Below are 17,053 nucleotides of genomic sequence, written 5' to 3'. Positions count from 1 at the left end.
GGCCAGAGTAGCTTCAGAAAACAAAGGCAAAGAGGTTTTTTGTTGTTGTTTTTTAGTATTTTCGTAAAGTAGACAAAATAAAGGAATTTCTTAAAAAAGTAATATGATGGGAAATACTGGATTTAGACTTTGGGTTGCCTTAAATCAGCATCTGAATATTAAAGAGCAACACAGATGTACCCACCATCCCTGTTCTGTTGTTTGGCATGCATTTATTTATTTATTTATTTATTTAATTTTATTTTTTGAAAAAGAATCTCACTGTCTCCCAGGCTGGAGTGCAGTGGCGTGATCTCGGCTCACTGCAACCTCCACCTCTGGGTTCAAGCGATGCTCCTGCTTCAACCTCCTGAGTAGCTGGGATTACAGGCATGCACCACCACACCCAGCTAATTTTTGCATTTTTAGTAGAAACAGGGTTTCACCATGTTGGCCAGGGTGGTCTCAAACTCCTGACCTCAAGTGATCTGCCCACCTCAGCCTCCCAAAGTGCTAGGATTACAGGCATGATCCACCGTACTCAGGTGCCTTTGATATTTTGATATCTACAGGCTGGCTATTTAAAGGAATCATGCATTTTAATGTTGTAAGGGTCAGGAGAGTGCTTAATTTGTGTAGATTACTTGCTTTGAAATTCAGTAAATAGACCATTATGGCTGTAGCAAAAAGGAACCACTCTTTCTCACTCATTTGTCATGAGTGGTGCTTCAGCCACTACTTCCTTCTTGTGATTTTATGTAAAAAAAATAGATCTTCTGTATATGAAGTTTAAGAGGAAAGAACAAAAAATGACATTGAGAACAAAAAAGAGTTATTGAGAACAGAATATGATCAGAAGATATAAGAGGTAAATTATTAACTAAATAGCATAATAACATTGTTTAATGCTAATAGCCTAGTAAAAATGGAACCCAAGGCATCTGTCTGTGGCAGAAATTGCTTCATTTTTTTTCTCTACTTAAGAATTGAAAATATATTCCCAAATTTTTGGCAAGCGAACTTCTTAGGAGAGAACATAGTATATTAAAAAAATAAAATTTTAATTTTTACTTTATCATGCCTAACTCTTGAAAAAATAGCTCACAGCAGTTAGCATTTTGTTCATGTACTTCACACCCAACTCCTCTTTGATGTGGGTGTTATCCCCATTTTACAAGTGATTAAACTGGGGTTTACAGATTGTCTAATATCATATAGCTAGTAAGTGACAGAGCCTAATGTCGGATCCAAGTTGATACCAAAATCCTGTAATCCTCCCATATTTGTTCTAATCTTTGTCAAATCATGTGCCTTTAAAGAGGCTTATAAGTTTTTAAACTACAGGACAGGTGGCCCACAGGCTGAATCTGGCCCTCGCCTGTTCTTTATAGCCTGCAAGCTAAGAATGTTTTATACAGTTTTTAATGGTTAAAAAATAATCAAAAGCAGACTATTTGTTGACACCCGAAAATTAGATGAAATCAAATTTCAGTTTCTGTATATACTATAAAACCCTCAGAGAACACAGCCACACCCTTCATTTATGTCTGTGGCTGCTTTTGTACTCCCACGTCAAAGGTGAGTAGTTGTGTCAGAGACCTCTCTATGATCCACAAAGCCTAAAATATTTACTGTGTATCTGGCCTTTTCTAGAAAAATTTGCTAACTGCTACTTTAGGATATTAGAACAAAAATCTGTGATGAGAAGTTTTGTATGGGGCCCAAAAGCTCATTAAAGCTCTCACACACCTTAATAAGTCATTTGATCATTCCAGCAGCCAGAAGGCAGATGGTGTTGCCTTGTTGACCCAACGGGGAATGGATGCCAAGCCCTGTGGTCTCATCAGCACCATGCAGTTTGTTCATGTTCACTGACTTTCTAGGTGCCTACTTTTATTTGGCATCTTAAAATAGGGATTAGTTTTGACCTGTCAGCTTGAATGTTTTAATCCAATTCCCTGACTTCCTTTAGGAGAACTTCATATCTAATTTAGACCACCTCTACTTGGTGGCCCCTGGCCGACTTCCCAGGTTTCATGAGTTCTCGTCACACTTTGCTGTGATTGTGGAGCGCAGACATTGGTGTTGCCTCTGCCTTTCGCTCTTCCTCTCTGCCCACTGCAGTGTTTAAACGAATAAATGTTTAATTAAGTCAGTCTTTTAAATTACAGAAGAAAAAGTCGTAATGCTGTTTTCATCCTGGGAGATAAAACCTTTCACTATTGAATTTTGTGAAAGTTAGTAGTTTCTCGATAAGAGAAGAAGCCAGGAGAGGAGAAAACAGAAATGTGAGTTTTAAGATATGTTTTGTTGCAGAATTTGGCTTAAGTTTTGTATAGATTTTTGGATTTTAAAAAAATACATAGAAGCAACACAGGTTGTTCTATTGACAAGTTATTTTTATTGACAGTCCATTGACAGATGAATGGATGAACAAAAATGTGGCATATATATTGCAATGGAATATTTATTCTTAAAAAGGAAGTAAATTCTGCTAGCTGCAGTGGTTCATGCCTATAATCCCAGCATTTGGGGAGGCTGAGGTGGGTGGGTCATGAGGTCAGGAGTTTGAGACCAACCTGGCCAACATGGTGAAAGCCCATCTCTACTAAAAGTACAAAAATTAACAGGGCTTGGTGGTACCTGCCTGTAATCCCAGCTACTTGGGGGAGCTGAAACAGGAGAATCCCTTGAACCCCGGAGGCAGAGGTTGCGGTGAGCCAAGATGGCACCACTGCACTCCAGCCTGGGCAACAGAGTGAGACTCCATTTCAAAAAAAAAAAAAAAGGAAGTAAATTCTGGCATGCTACAATATGAATAAACCTTGAGGACATTATGCTAAGTGAAATAATGCCAGTCGCAAAAAGACAAATAGTATATACATAATTTCATTTATACAAGGTGACTAGAGTAGTCGAATTCATAGAGACAGAAAGCACAATGGTGGTTGCCAGAGGCTGGGTGGAAGCGGGTAGCTGGGAGTCGTTTCAGTTGGCGTGATGAAAAAGTTGTGGAGATGGAGGATGGTGATGCTTGCATAACAATGTGAATATGTGAATATACTTAAAGCCATGTACACTTTAAAAATGGTTAAAATGTTAAATTTTGTTAGTGTATATTTTGCCACAATGAAAATGTACACATATGTCATCATCAGCTATTTAAAACATCATGTCTACTTTGAATAATCATAATTATGTATTACGAAAGAATCATTACTCTTTCGAACAATTTGTTATCAAAGGAAAAATTTACCATGTGATACATGGTATCTAAGTGATTCAGCCCTAACATGATTCAACATTTAAACCTAATTGGGTCATCTTGCATGTTTTATTTTCAAAGCATATTGATATAAAATTTGTAAGAAAGATTAGGTAGATACAAGATTGCAATTGATTATCAGTTATTGTTTCCTTTCTTACTCAAGAAGTTAATTAAAACTAGAGTAAGCCGAAAAGCATCTTTCTAAAGATACCAGTTCTCTATTAAATCCTGTGGAGTTTCCGGAGAAATACATACAGTAGAATCTATTAAAGCAAATAGTTTATTATACAGCATATATATTTAACATGTTATATATTTCATGTCCTTCATGAAAATTCTTACAACATTTTCTTTGCTAGGTCAGAATTGGAACATTTAACTATCAGCAAAGATTGGTATTGTAGTGTGGTTTTACATAAGCAAACAACTCTTATTTTATTTACAAAAGTTAATAAAATAAATGCCCACAGTAAAGGGAAATAAATACAAAGAAGTATGAAAAGTAAGTCACCCTACAGGCATCCAGTCCCATTTCCCAAAGGTTAAAATTGCCTCTAAAATTAAGGTTTTTTGAGTATACATCAAGAAAAAAATTTTTTTCTGCATATTTTGGCATAGATGTGTTTTTAAAAACAACTGCGTGGCTTTATTTTCCTGCATAATCTTCCTTAAAGATATTCTGCATTGGCACGTTTGGATTTACTTCAATCCTTTCTAGCAATTGCATGGAATCCCATTATGTAGATGTATGTATATAGTTAGCTATTCCCATTTTTATGATTATTGGGTTGTTTCCAGTTTTATTTGATTGGTTTTGTGTACTTCTCCAAGTATATCACAACCTCAGCATTGGGACTAATGGGACAACAGGTAGGTACATAATACTTTTTTTTTTTTTTTTGTAGGTATTGTTAAATTGCCCCGCCAAGAGTTTGTACCAGTTTACATTCCTGCTGCAACATTTCTTCATAGCTTCACCAATGCTATATACTTTCAAATCTGATTTGTTTATTTCAATAGCGCCATGATAGGTTATTAGAATATTACTAAACACTGTTAGCATAATTTTTTTCTTTTTTTCTTTTTTTTGAGAGAGTGTGTCGCTCTATGGTCAGGCCGGAGTGCAGTGGGGTGATTCCAGCTCACTGAAACTTCCATTTTCCGGTTTCAAGCGATTTTCCTGCCTCAGCCTCCTGAGTAGCTGGGACTACAGACATGCACCACCACACCCGGATAATTTTTTGTATTTTTAGTAGTGACAGGGTTTCACCATGTTGGCCAGAATGGTCTCGATCTCTTGACCTCGTGATCTGCCCGCCTCAGCCTCCCAAAGTGCTGGGATTACAGGTGTGAGCCACTGCGCCTGGCCCCCGTTAGCATACTTTAATGGCTTCAGAAAAGCAAAAATGTCAGTTGTCCACTCAATCAGAATACCATGTTCAAGGAATTGACAGTTTCCTAAACAGGTTTGTCCTGGTACATGCAAATACTTTGTGTCTTTTCTTTTCTTTCTGCTTAATTTTCTCAATTTCATTTTAATTACAGAAATTGTGTTGTAACAAGTGATATGATTAAAAGAGATAATGAGGCCAGGTGCGGTAGCTCATGTCTGTAATCCCACCACTCTGGGAGGCCAAGGCAGGCGGATCACAAGGTCAGGAGATCGAGACTATCCTGGCCAACATGGTGAAACCCCATCTCCACACACAAAAAAATATAAAAATTAGCTGGGCGTGGTAGCGTGTGCCTGTAATCCTAGCTACTCGGGAGGCTGAGGCAAGAGAATCGCTTGAACCAGGGAGTTGGAGGTTGCAGTGAGCCAAGATCGTGTCTCAGCACTCCAGCCTGACAACAGAACAAGACTTTGTCTCAAAAAAAAAAAAAGGAGATAATATAGAAGTGTAAATAATTTCTCTGTTGTTTCTCAGTACCACCCTTCTGAGGTGATAATTGTACACATCTGCCATGTCTTGTTCACAGTTGTGTCTGTCTTCAAACCCACGTAGGTTTGGGTTTTTTAATTTTGTTGTGTTTACTCAGTTCTTAAGTTGACTTTTTAATATAATCATATGTGATGGTCCTTCTGAAGCAACAGATAAAGTCACAGCTTGGCCAGGTGTGGTGGTGGACACCTGTAATCCCAACTACTCGGGAGGCTGAGGCAGGAGAATCACTTGAACCCAGGAGGCAGAGGTTGCAGTGAGCCGAGATAGTGCCATTGCACTCCAGCCTGGGCAACAAGAGCAAAGTTTTGTCTCAAAAAAAAAAAAAAGTTACAATTTACTAATTTGTGTGACCTTGAGCAAGTCATTTATTTTGCCCCTCCCATTTTAGGATTGCTCAACTCAAAACTGTGTTATGCTTTAAGGATTAGAGAATATATAAATAGAGTGTTCGACTGACAGTTGGCATTCATTCATTCCGTACTGCCCAATACTATTATTTGTGTTACGACTTAAAAGGAAAGTTACACATTTGATACTAAATTATGCCCATTTCAAACACAAGCAAATAGATTTCTTCATAAGTGAGGGTGTATTGCATGCAAGAGAAAAAAAGAATTCTCAATATGGCAATTTACAGATTCTTTTGGTCAAATAAATTAGTCTGAACAATAAAAATAGTATATATTTAAATATGGAACTTCTATTTCTAAAACCTTTTCTTTTTTTTTTTTTTCTGTTGACAACCATATAGACGTAACACAAGTAAAAAGCAACATTATTTGTCTGCTTTGATAAATAGGGAGTATGCAGATACTCAGTAAGGATAACAAAAAATAAAATTGCTTTTACATATGGCTAACTAGTGGAAGGAGCCAGATGTTAGGGGAGAAAGCAGGAAAGTCAGAAAAACCAGGGACATCAAATATAGAAACACAAGAAACACAGCACTTGTGGACCTAAAAACTGAAATGGGCTTTATTCTGGATGCACATGCGCTGAGGTTGGTCTCAGCCTGTAGCTAGAGGTGCCTGAGCTCTCCTACAGCTTTAATGTTCCTTGTAGGTTAGATATGGCTCATGGTTATCAATAATACATTGATCTTTCTTAACCTTGTTTTCCAAGAAGCCCACGATAATTTAAGAAAGGAGTGATGGTATTAGTGAAACCATATAGATAATATGAAAAAAGTTAAGAAGACAAAATTTTGAACACTTGTACCTCTTGAGCCAACTACCCAGTAAGGGACCATTTAATTTACTAGGGTATAACTAATCAATATGTTTTCTAATTCTAGTACTCCCCACCCCACACCCCCTTCTACACACACACACATTAAGCCATAGAATATCTGCAAAGCAGAAAGGACAATTGTAAAAGTAAACCTAGTATAGTCACAAGAAAAAAATATATCTGTGTTAGGTGGTATTTGTTTTCATTCCCATTAGATTTCATTAAGTTGCTAACCAAACCTTAAGTTAGTAATTTTTAAAATAAGCCTCCTATTCTTGAATGCTATTTATTACATCTACTGAAGAATAGAAGGTTAAGTTTATTTAGCCTTGTTTTTTCTAATCTTTTTTGTATTTTTTGCTGTGTTTTCATTAACTAGTCCACATAGAGGAAGTAGAAAATTGGTCATTTATTCTTTTTAGTTTTCCATTTTAGCAAATAATGATTTATGTGCATTATTATCATATACTCTGTAGTCAATTAACCCCCAAATAAGCATCTAACATTAGATGTTATGCATCGTTTGTCTTAATGATTTTGAAATATATATATATATAGAAAAGCCAGACAAATTGTTCATGTTAAGTCATTACTAGTTTTCTTAATTTCGTAAGATTTAAAGTAATAGTTAATCATATATTCAAGGCATTACATTTTAAAGAAAATCATTGTGTTTCTGACATTAATTCTACCAAATAACTACCTTGTCGGAAATTATAGCAACGGTTGTCATTGACAACTACAGCTGACACTCCTGAACTATCCATTTTCCTTGTGATATCTCTTTTCCTCAGTATTTATTTGACTACTAGGGCTTTCCCAAATGTAAGAAATTTTAAACATAGGTTAGTAAACCTCGGTTACAATACTGAACTAGAATTATTTGTATCTACACACACAGCACCCGTATCTATACATCCTATCTATACATGCTACATTTTGGGATAAAAAGTAAATGAAAATAAATGACATTCCTAGTTCAACAATTAAATGTCAGTAGTCTGTTAAATGAGTTTTCAAAAATGGCATGGTAAGGCTGGAAACTCCTGGTTTTTTGGTAGGCAGGACATGATATCTGAGAGATCAAGAAATCAGGCAGGTGGAGGCAGATGTAACTAATGGCAGGAAAGGCAGGCTGTGATAAGGGAGTAAGTCATAAAATCACTCTTTGTTGTTTTTGTTTTTTGCAAAGAGCTGGAGAGATACTAAGATGAATGGAATATAGATTCCACTCTTAGTTAAGAGGAGTCCTATTTAGTAAATTGAGCAGATGTCACAGGCAGACACTATACCTAAGGGCTGGGTAAAGAACTGTAGGTGTTTATGGGAGGGTGTTTCAGGTGGATGGAATAAATGAGGAAAACCCTTGAGTGGTGTGTATGGGAAACCACCAATAGTTCTGTATGGGTGCATGAACGGAAGTGATGGGAGACCACAAAAGGATATTTGGGGGGCAGACTATACAGAGGGTTTTAAAACAAAGCTGAGTTGACTTTTTATAAGTGGCATTATGGGTTGGACACAGAGTAACACCATGGGATTAGGACAGATTGAGGTGATTTCAAATCTTGGTTTTGAGTGACCATAGGCAAGTCAGTTCTCTATGAAGTGAGGGTGACTCTGATTCCCTCACAGTCTGATTATGTGGAGTTCATGAAGAAATACTTGGCACTTAGCATAGAGCCTGGAGACCATTAAACCTTTTGTAAAGCACAGAGATTATTGGTGAGTAGTATTGAACTTTGGCAAATATATCAGGAGAAAATGTAAGCAGTGGAAGCAGGACCCTGCACCACCATGGCAGGGAGAAGACTTAATGAGGAGTTTTTGCAATAGGCTAAATTGATGTGAACCTGAAGTAATAGGAAGGAAATAGATTTAGCCTGTGCTTAAGAGGTAGACTGGCAGGATTTGGGAAACCACTTCATGTGCAGGGAATGGGAATAAGAGAAAGGGAAGAAATGACAAAAAGATGAGAAGGCTTACAGTTTGAGCCTGAATGGAAGAGGGATGGTGGTTCCACTAGGACAGTGGTTTTCAACCTTGCCTGTGCATGAGAATCTCCTGAAGGACTTGTTTAAACATGGTTTCTGAACCCCACTTTTCTGACTTTAAGAAGTTCTCAAGTAGTGCTAATGTTGGTGGTTCAGGGACCACACTTTGAGAAATACTCCATGCAGAAGTAGAAAACACAGTAGGTGGGGAGGTGGGGAAGTATGGGAGAGGAGAGAGGTGTGGCTGGGTAAGACCGTAGCTCATCCATCATTTAGGTATACCGACTTAGCCGACCACTGAAAATTCAACTAGAGATAATGAATTCGGACATTACTACTCTACACCGTACTGGTCAGATTGTCAAGTGAGAGGTTGGAGAACCAAGAACAAGTGACACAGTGAGTCACTGTTGAGTCGATGGTCTTTTAAGAAGCCATCAGCGGCTGGGCACAATGCCTCACACCTGTAATCCCAGCACTTTGGGAGGCTGAGCCAGGTGGATCAACTGAGATCAGGAGTTTGAGACCAGTCTGGCTAATGTGGTGAAGCCCCGTCTCCACTAAAAATACAAGAATATTACAGGCTTGGTGGCACATGCCTGTAATCCCAACTTCTCAGGAGGCTGAGACACAAGAATCGCTTGAACCCCGGAGGCAGAAGTTGCAGTGAGCCAAGATCATGTTACTGCACTCCAGCCTGGGTGACAGAATGAGAATCTGTCTCCAAAACAAAGAAGCCATCCATGTAGTGGGTACATAGGAAAAGCATGAGGCACTACCTGTCTTCTTTGAAGTTCTCATCCATATATAGTTCTAAGTAAAAAGCTTTCCTTGTGTATTTTTAATGTACCCCCCAAACCTCTCCTCCTTCATTTTGGTTTCCTAATAGCGGAGCTAAGTTACAGATAAGAGCCCAAGTCTTAGAACATAAACTTCAAGCATCTGGTAAACTTTACTATTTTCTGTCGGCTTCATTGAAACTAGAGGAAAGATGTCAACTAGAACCTGGTTTATTTCTGTTTTGGTAGGAGGGTAAAACAACGAAGATCTTGCTATTGTTCATCTCCTATTAAAATCTTAGCTAGTAAGGCAAGAGCTGTGTGTTGTACTTTTCTTTGATCCTAGGATCTCGATTTAACAAGTGATGGGCATAGCATAGGGCAACGAATCCCACAGAGCTGGCATAATAATACACATCCTTTATATCTTCAAATTGGTACAAGTCAGAAGTTTCCATTTGAAAGCGCTAACCCTTTGTAGTATCGTTCCCTTTGTAAGTATTCAGTCTGGACAAAAGTGATTAAAAATTTGTTTTCCAATTTGTAAAAAGTGCTTTAAATGTGGAATCTAGTATAGTATGTATAGTATGGTATAGATTATAGTATAGTAAATGTAGAATATGTGTTTAGGGATGGCTGAACTAAGAGATAAGCTTTTTTTTTCTTTCAGTATCGCCTAAGTTGTGTTCTCAAAATGATAGTTCCTTGAGATATTAATAGTTATTCTTGCAATAGAAAAAGTATGCTTCGTGTTCACTAAATCAGAGAAATGCTGGGTTAAAGAAAGGTAAGCTGACTTCCTACTGGTAGACGTCTCAGAACTTTTAGTATGGTAGGGTTGCTATGACTCTCCAAGATTTACAATCTCCTGGGTAGCATTTCCCGAATCTACTTGACCCAGAACCCTTCCTTTAAGAAAATGTCTGTTAATGTCCTGTGAGACACAGGTGTTCTCACTGTGATATAAATATAATGTTATTTATCTTTGATTTCTAATTTCTTTTTAACAAAGGAAGCTCACCAGTACAATGGTGATTGACATCATATGCACAGCATTTCTATGATTAATTATACATTGATTTAGGGACTACCAAGCAGACATAATAATGGTTTATCATTTATTAAGTAAATTGTGGTAGATGGTCAGGACATTTGATTACCTCTGCTGTATTTTCTCAAGGACCTTTGTAAATATGACTGCTTTGGTTTTTGCACCAGCCTAGGTTACAGGATGATATTTAGGATGTTTTTGGGGATTTCTTAGTAGTTCTTAAATACTTGTTTTTAAAATAGTTTCCTAAATTTGGCCCAAAGATATGATCATGACCATAATTGACTCATCTTTTCAATGTGAGAAATGGAGGGAAATGCTGTAGTATGTCCTGGGAACAGGACATAATCCTACCCAATCCTCTCTATCTTAAAAATCTAGTCAGTGATAGTCTTTTAGTGGTATAAAACTCTCAGTATACTAAGGCAGAACGTAGATTTTTTTTCAAAGATTTTTAACCAACAGCAGTCGAAATTAAAATGCTTGCTTTCTTAACCAGTAATTCTTCACATGATAACCATCTGTTTTCTTCTTTGAATATTACTGGAACTAAGTTCTTTCCTGCTGAGATGTATAGTCATAGAAAGGTATGTTGCCTTTTGGTATGTTGTACTTATACTGCTAGCATTAAATGATTTTTGTTACACAGATAAACATTTCTAAGAATTTCTATGTATTTTATATTAAGAAAAACACACAAGCATTGGAAACCAGGATTTCAATGACTACAATGCCTACAATAATACTCTCTTAAAAAGGAGCCAATTTAAAGAAAAATACTCAATGAAAGAGGTAATATAAGTCGGAGGAGAAGGAAACAGAGATTGAAGAGTCCTATAATCAAGAAGGTATGTTCTCAGAAGAGAAAGACTTAAGCATCAGACTAAAATGAAACATGAAGGATTCCAGAGAGAAGCAAGATTCTGGAGGAGGCAGGAGAGCATACAGAGACCAGCCTTGGGTGAGAAGGGGACACTCCCTCCGCTAAGCCTGGAAGAGAACTGAGGATTAGTATGAGTGTGGGGGCAGGAGTCGAGTTGTCAAGCTGATGGCCTGAACTGAGCGCCTGCTGATGTTTCTTAATCATTGTCACCATAGTTATAGTAGCTATTGCAGCTGCTCCTGAATTAGTCAGCTGGACTCACTTGAAGTAAATCCACAGTAATGGTGCAAATGGACAAGCTAGATGGCTCGAGGCTCAAAATACAACGAGCTTTTTGCACATATTTGGAAGAATAATGGTGTTTATTGATTAGGAAGAAAAGGAAAACATGATTTACTAATATCAAGAATGTAAGGGAGTTAAGACTGCAGATCCTACTGACAATGAGGATAATTATATAACATATACTGACAGTGGAGAGTATTATGAACAACTTTATGCTAATAATTAGAGGTAGTAAGGAGCCAGGAGCACACACTATCTCCACTCTCCACTCTTCGAGTCACCTCGGGTTTGGGGTGTGGAGGAATACATAGTCTTCATCATAGAGGGCTGTAGGAAAATTGAGTATTTTCAAGAAAGAACTACATTTTAGTTAAAGCCTGGAAGTGGAGAGTATTCTTAGTAACTCAGAGGCGGAGAACATTCTGATTAAAAGATAAAGTGTTTGTAGAGAGAGTTTGTAAACTGGAATGAGGCTTCCACAGGGCACAGTTGGAAAGGGTCAGGAGATATGTCACTATGGCCGTCAGTGAGGACTTAATGAAGGTAAGAGACTAGGAGGCCACAGGAGGGTGAGGTATGCCCGGCTTTCAGTGTTAAGTGAAAACGGTTCAAGGGACTGAGCCTTGAACTGGAGTGGAGCTCTTCCTGCTTATCAAAGGAGCGGGAGTGCAGAGACCTAATTCTGAAAGCTACCTGGGGTTTCTGAAAGCCAGAAGGAAAACAGTACCCTTGTGACTAGATGTGCAGTATTCTAGTATTTCTATTTGAAAGAAACACAGTAATCACTCATTTTAAAGCCTTATTTAAAACTGAGTAACTTGAGAGTTGAAGTAAAAGTCAACCGAAACAGGAAGGGAAAACAAAAGAAAAAAGAGATTTCACAGCCAATAACCATGCAGGAACAGACATGAAAAAGAACTAATAAGTCTCAGAAATGGAAAGTATTGTCTTTGAAAAAAAAGTTCAGTAGATGAGATAAACCATAAACAGGACACTTAGAAAAATAGTGGATTGAAGTTAGTGCTGAGAAATTCTCCCTGACTATAGCTCAAAGAAATTAAGAGAAAATATTAAAGAGGTACATTGCAGATTCAATATTCTAATCAGTCTTTCCCCTGAAAGAAACTCAACATACTAAATAAAATATTTAAATTGTCTTTTTAAAAGCAAGACTAAGCTAGAAAGAAAAGAAAGAATTCACAAAAAACAAAACCAAAATGCAAATGAGAATCCTAAGCAGTAAACTTGGCTTTTACCCTGAAGGTATCTGGCAAAGCCTGGGTGATCTTGAGCATGCCATTTGACAGCTGCATGCCACAGGCATTTGAGGACAGTCTAAGGTGAGGGTTCAAATTAGATCCCTTGCCCAAAGCTGAAACTTCTCAAAACTACAACCTTGGCTAAAGCTGATAAGAAATCTGTCCTACAGAAGAGGACAGGCCTGGGTGCTGGCAGGAGGAAGACATTTTCCCCTGAGAGGTATGATACCTATGAGATTCAAAAACTTAAATGTTCAGCAAACAAAGGAAAAGGTGTTAGTTACCAGGGAAATACAAAATAAAGTGCAAGCAAAATACCGTTCTATGCCTATCAGCCTACCAAAGAAAAGAGGAGTTCAAGGCCCAAAATACAAACTGACATCAGTGAGAATGTGGAGAAACTGAAACTCTCAAAATATCGCTGACTGGAATATAAATCAGTAACTATTTTGAGAAGTAACCTGATAATCATTACCAAGCAAAACTGAAGATGTGTGTACCTTTTGACCAAGCAGTTCCACTTCTAGGTCTCTTAACTCTGGAGAATTATGTTTTATGTGCACAAGATGGTTTATACAAGAAATCTTATTTTACATAATGTTTGTAATTACATAAAATTGGAAACAACCCAGAGTTCATGATGAGAACATATAAATACATTATGTGATAGCAATGGAATACTATTAAGCAGTGAAAATAGATTAGCTAGATCTACATGTATTGATGTTAATAAATCTCAAAGTCATATTGCAGTAAAAGCAGTCTGCAAAAACTGTACAGTATACCATTTGCATAAATTCTGTGGACAAACAAAACGATGCTGCTATTTCATTTGCCATTTATAGCTTTGTAAATATGTAGTAGTAATATAAAATACTCATGTGAATAGTAAGCATCAAATTTGGGGTAATGATTCCTTCTAGGGTGGGAAGAAAAGAGAATAGGGTCTAGGAAAGAGAAACCAAGGGGTTTTATTGTATTTTAAAATAAAATTGTAATATTTTACCTCTCAAAACATCTCAAACAAATGTCACAAAATATTTTCTATAGCTGGGTCAGATTTACAGTTCATTGTGTTATTGTCTAGAATTTTCTGTATTTTCGAAGTATCTCACAATATTTTTAAACTGGGAGAGCAAAATCTATCATAGAAATTTATATGAAACAATTTAAAAAAAAAAGACCGTTTCAGGTTGGATTCTCATTGACATGGAGTTTTGCATGTGGAGTATTTGTCAGGGATCAACACCTGTGGAGAAGAGGGGAAGGGAAAGCAGAATTAGGCAAGGGGGAATTCCAAATCAGGCTGACAGAGCCTTGGCCAACAAGGCCAAAAGGAGCAAATCTGGGTCTGGTCTTTATATTCTTACCTCAATCACTGCCTGTATGCAAGCTTCTCAGAGGGTGTGCCCATGGCTAAGGGGGCTCTGTGCAGCCGAGACACCCCTGAAGGAGCTGATGACCAGAGACCACCTGCTGGCATTTGGGGCAGCCAGCTCTTCCCTGGGCTTCCTCAGGCAGTGTAGCTCTGTCTACCAAGTATGGCTCAACTCAAAGTCCAGCTTTATTTTCATCTATTCCCTTAATTCTCTCTCAAAGAATATTTATCAGTATACTTACTTGAAAGGGACGATGTAAATATAAAGAAAAGCTTTGTGACACATGTAAACAGATTCCATTTTTATAGCACATTAGTAGCCTTGAACATTAGTAGCCTTGATGTTCTAAAGTCATGTGTGGTTTTGTTTGCTGTGCTCTACGAGGAAATTTTCATACATTAAATCACTGGCAAATGCTTTTAACGTTAGCTTTTTTCTTCTCACAAAACAATATGAGCTCCCCTATAATTTAGATTCTAAGTTTGGGATACTGATTTAAGAACCAGTCTTCACATTTTTAGTTTAGAGGATGAAATATAAGAATTTAACTTCATAGATGATGTCTCTGCATTATCATCTTAATGGGTGTTATTTTGGAAATTATTAGATATGTTTTTATATGACTGCATAATACTCTCTTCCTCATCAGTCAGTCAAAGAAGCCAGTAGAGACTGAATTGTGAAATTTGATGTCCCACTCTTAGATCTTGGTGCCAATCACATGCATGTGTTCAACTTACATTTGGTAGGGGTGATAGTAATAATTCTGCAAGAAAGCATTTTTTTTTGTTTGTAAACACTCACAGGTAACAGTTATAAATTCTGTGCTTTACAGCTTCTTGATACTCTGCTGTCGGCACTTTAATGAAGTCCTACTTGTGAGAAGTTGTGGGCACATAATAGGTAGGATGGTTTTGATAACAGTAGTCAGTGATGTTCAATAGTATGGGTTCTACATCCAGTTGGGATATCATATGGACTTAACTCAGTCCATAAGAACATTAAAGGAATGGCCCTACTTTTAAATAAAAAGTGTAGCTACATCATGCTACATAGGCTTTCCTAGCAACTCAGCAACTGTAAATTGTTTCTATGGGTATGTCGATCAAAGTTTCCAGTTATAAGATACAGAAACTGACATGGCTAATTAAGCAGAAAAAGGAATTCATTAAGTGATTATTAGTGAATTCCCACATTTGTTACAAGTACTGGAGAATAAGACTTGAGATCTAGATTCTAGGAATGGTATCTAAATTCGTGCCACAAAGTTGATCAGGTAAAGAAACTTGTTACAGCCATCAAACATAGGAGGTTGTTTCCATGTCAGAAACTTGACCTTGAGACCTAATTCAGGAATTTCAGCAAGAAGGCAATAGAGAGGGAAAATGAGTGTCCTGTTTGCTAGAATCAGAGTCTCAGTGTTGGCACCGGCATCATGGTCTGGCATGAGTGCACCTTCTTGGCAGAGCCAAAATTACCTGTCTCTGCTTTTGAGGGAAGGAATAATGGGAAATTCCACCTTCTGCCTTCAAGCAGTAACTTTCCCAACCATTTCCTCGAAAGGTTGTTTAAAAGGTCATAGGCAGCCACAAACATGGTAAAAATTTCCTGTACAGTAGAATTTTTTTCTATGAATGGAATTTTTTTCTATGTTCTTATTTGAAATATATATTCATACCATACTAGACATGATGTGGTAACTTTTGGCCATCCCAGAATGAGGACAGTACTCTAGCCCTCAATCCCTAGTAGCCACTGAACTCAGAGGAAAGAGGTAATATGATGGCTTGGGGAATACTTGGGGATTCCTGAAAAGTCCTTTCCTGGCCCAGCTTGATAGAAGCAGGCAGTGTTATGGGAAAAGATGCATATAATAACACGTGAGTAAAAGAAGTGAACGAATGGATGTCTATCACACACACAAAATTTTGCTGTTTAAGAGCAAAGAAAGAACAAGTGTGAGGTAAGCATAGTAGTATTTTCAAATTGGTTATCTTAGCCTGGTACCGACTGCCGAACAATTTATGTCTATCTGGTCTTTTGTTATGAACATTTATTATGAGCCTAAGAATTGTTAGGCAGAGGCAGGCATTGTCCCACTGACCTATTATGATCATACTGTACAGCATTATTGAGTCAGCGGTTACTCATCTAGGCCCTGTCTAATACGCCCACACCAATTGGGATCATTAGAAAAGGATTCTCAATATCAGAAAGTGGTAAGGAGTTTAGGGACTGCTTCTTAAAAATTATTCTAAGAATATCTTGTGCAATTTGCAGAGCCAGTGCTGCCAAGCAATTGCGTGTTTGCCTGATTTCACAAGGAGTTCATATACTTTAAAAATTTTTGATGGCAAACAAATATATACATATCGTCATAAATGATATTTTAGGTCATTTTACTTCTTTTTTTTTTTTTTTTTTTTTTTTTGAGACGGAGTTTCGCTCTTGTTACCCAGGCTGGAGTGCAATGGCGCGATATCGGCTCACCGCAACCTCCGCCTCCTGGGTTCAGGCAATTCTCCTGCCTCAGCCTCCGGAGTAGCTGGGATTACAGGCACGCGCCACCATGTCCAGCTAATTTTTTGCACCTTTAGTAGAGACGGGGTTTCACCATGTTGACCAGGATGGTCTCGATCTCTTGACCTCGTGATCCACCCGCCTCGGCCTCCCAAAGTGCTGGGATTACAGGCTTGAGCCACCGCGCCCGGCCATTTTATTTCTTTTTAGTTTCTACATTTATTACTCATATGTCTGGTATTTTGAACTGGCAGGCATCACATTAAACTACTTACAGTTCAGCATTTGCTTTGAGTGGACTTGTAAGGAGATAATATGACACAGGGGAGCTTGAGGTGCTATTTGTGGCATAAAACCTTTGGAATTTATTTGATCTTTAGATATTTTATAACATGATATGTTTTCTATGTATTAAGATCCCATCAAGCTAACAAGGAGAGAAATACAAATAAAGTTAAAACATTTTCTCCTTTCATAGAA

The 17,053-nt window shown here is 37.7% G+C and overlaps 1 protein-coding gene across 13 annotated transcripts in view; it reads left to right on the top strand.

Moving 5' to 3' along the window:
- The window catches only part of PKP4 (plakophilin 4), a 231,782-nt gene that overhangs the window by 109,023 nt on the left and 105,706 nt on the right, over positions 1 to 17,053 (top strand). The window lies entirely within an intron of this gene.

Source organism: Saimiri boliviensis, chromosome 5 (genome assembly GCF_048565385.1).
Source record: "Saimiri boliviensis isolate mSaiBol1 chromosome 5, mSaiBol1.pri, whole genome shotgun sequence".
In the NCBI taxonomy this organism is placed as follows: Eukaryota; Metazoa; Chordata; class Mammalia; order Primates; family Cebidae; genus Saimiri; species Saimiri boliviensis.
Note: the sequence above shows the minus strand (reverse complement) of the source record. Positions and strands in the feature narration are given on the sequence as shown.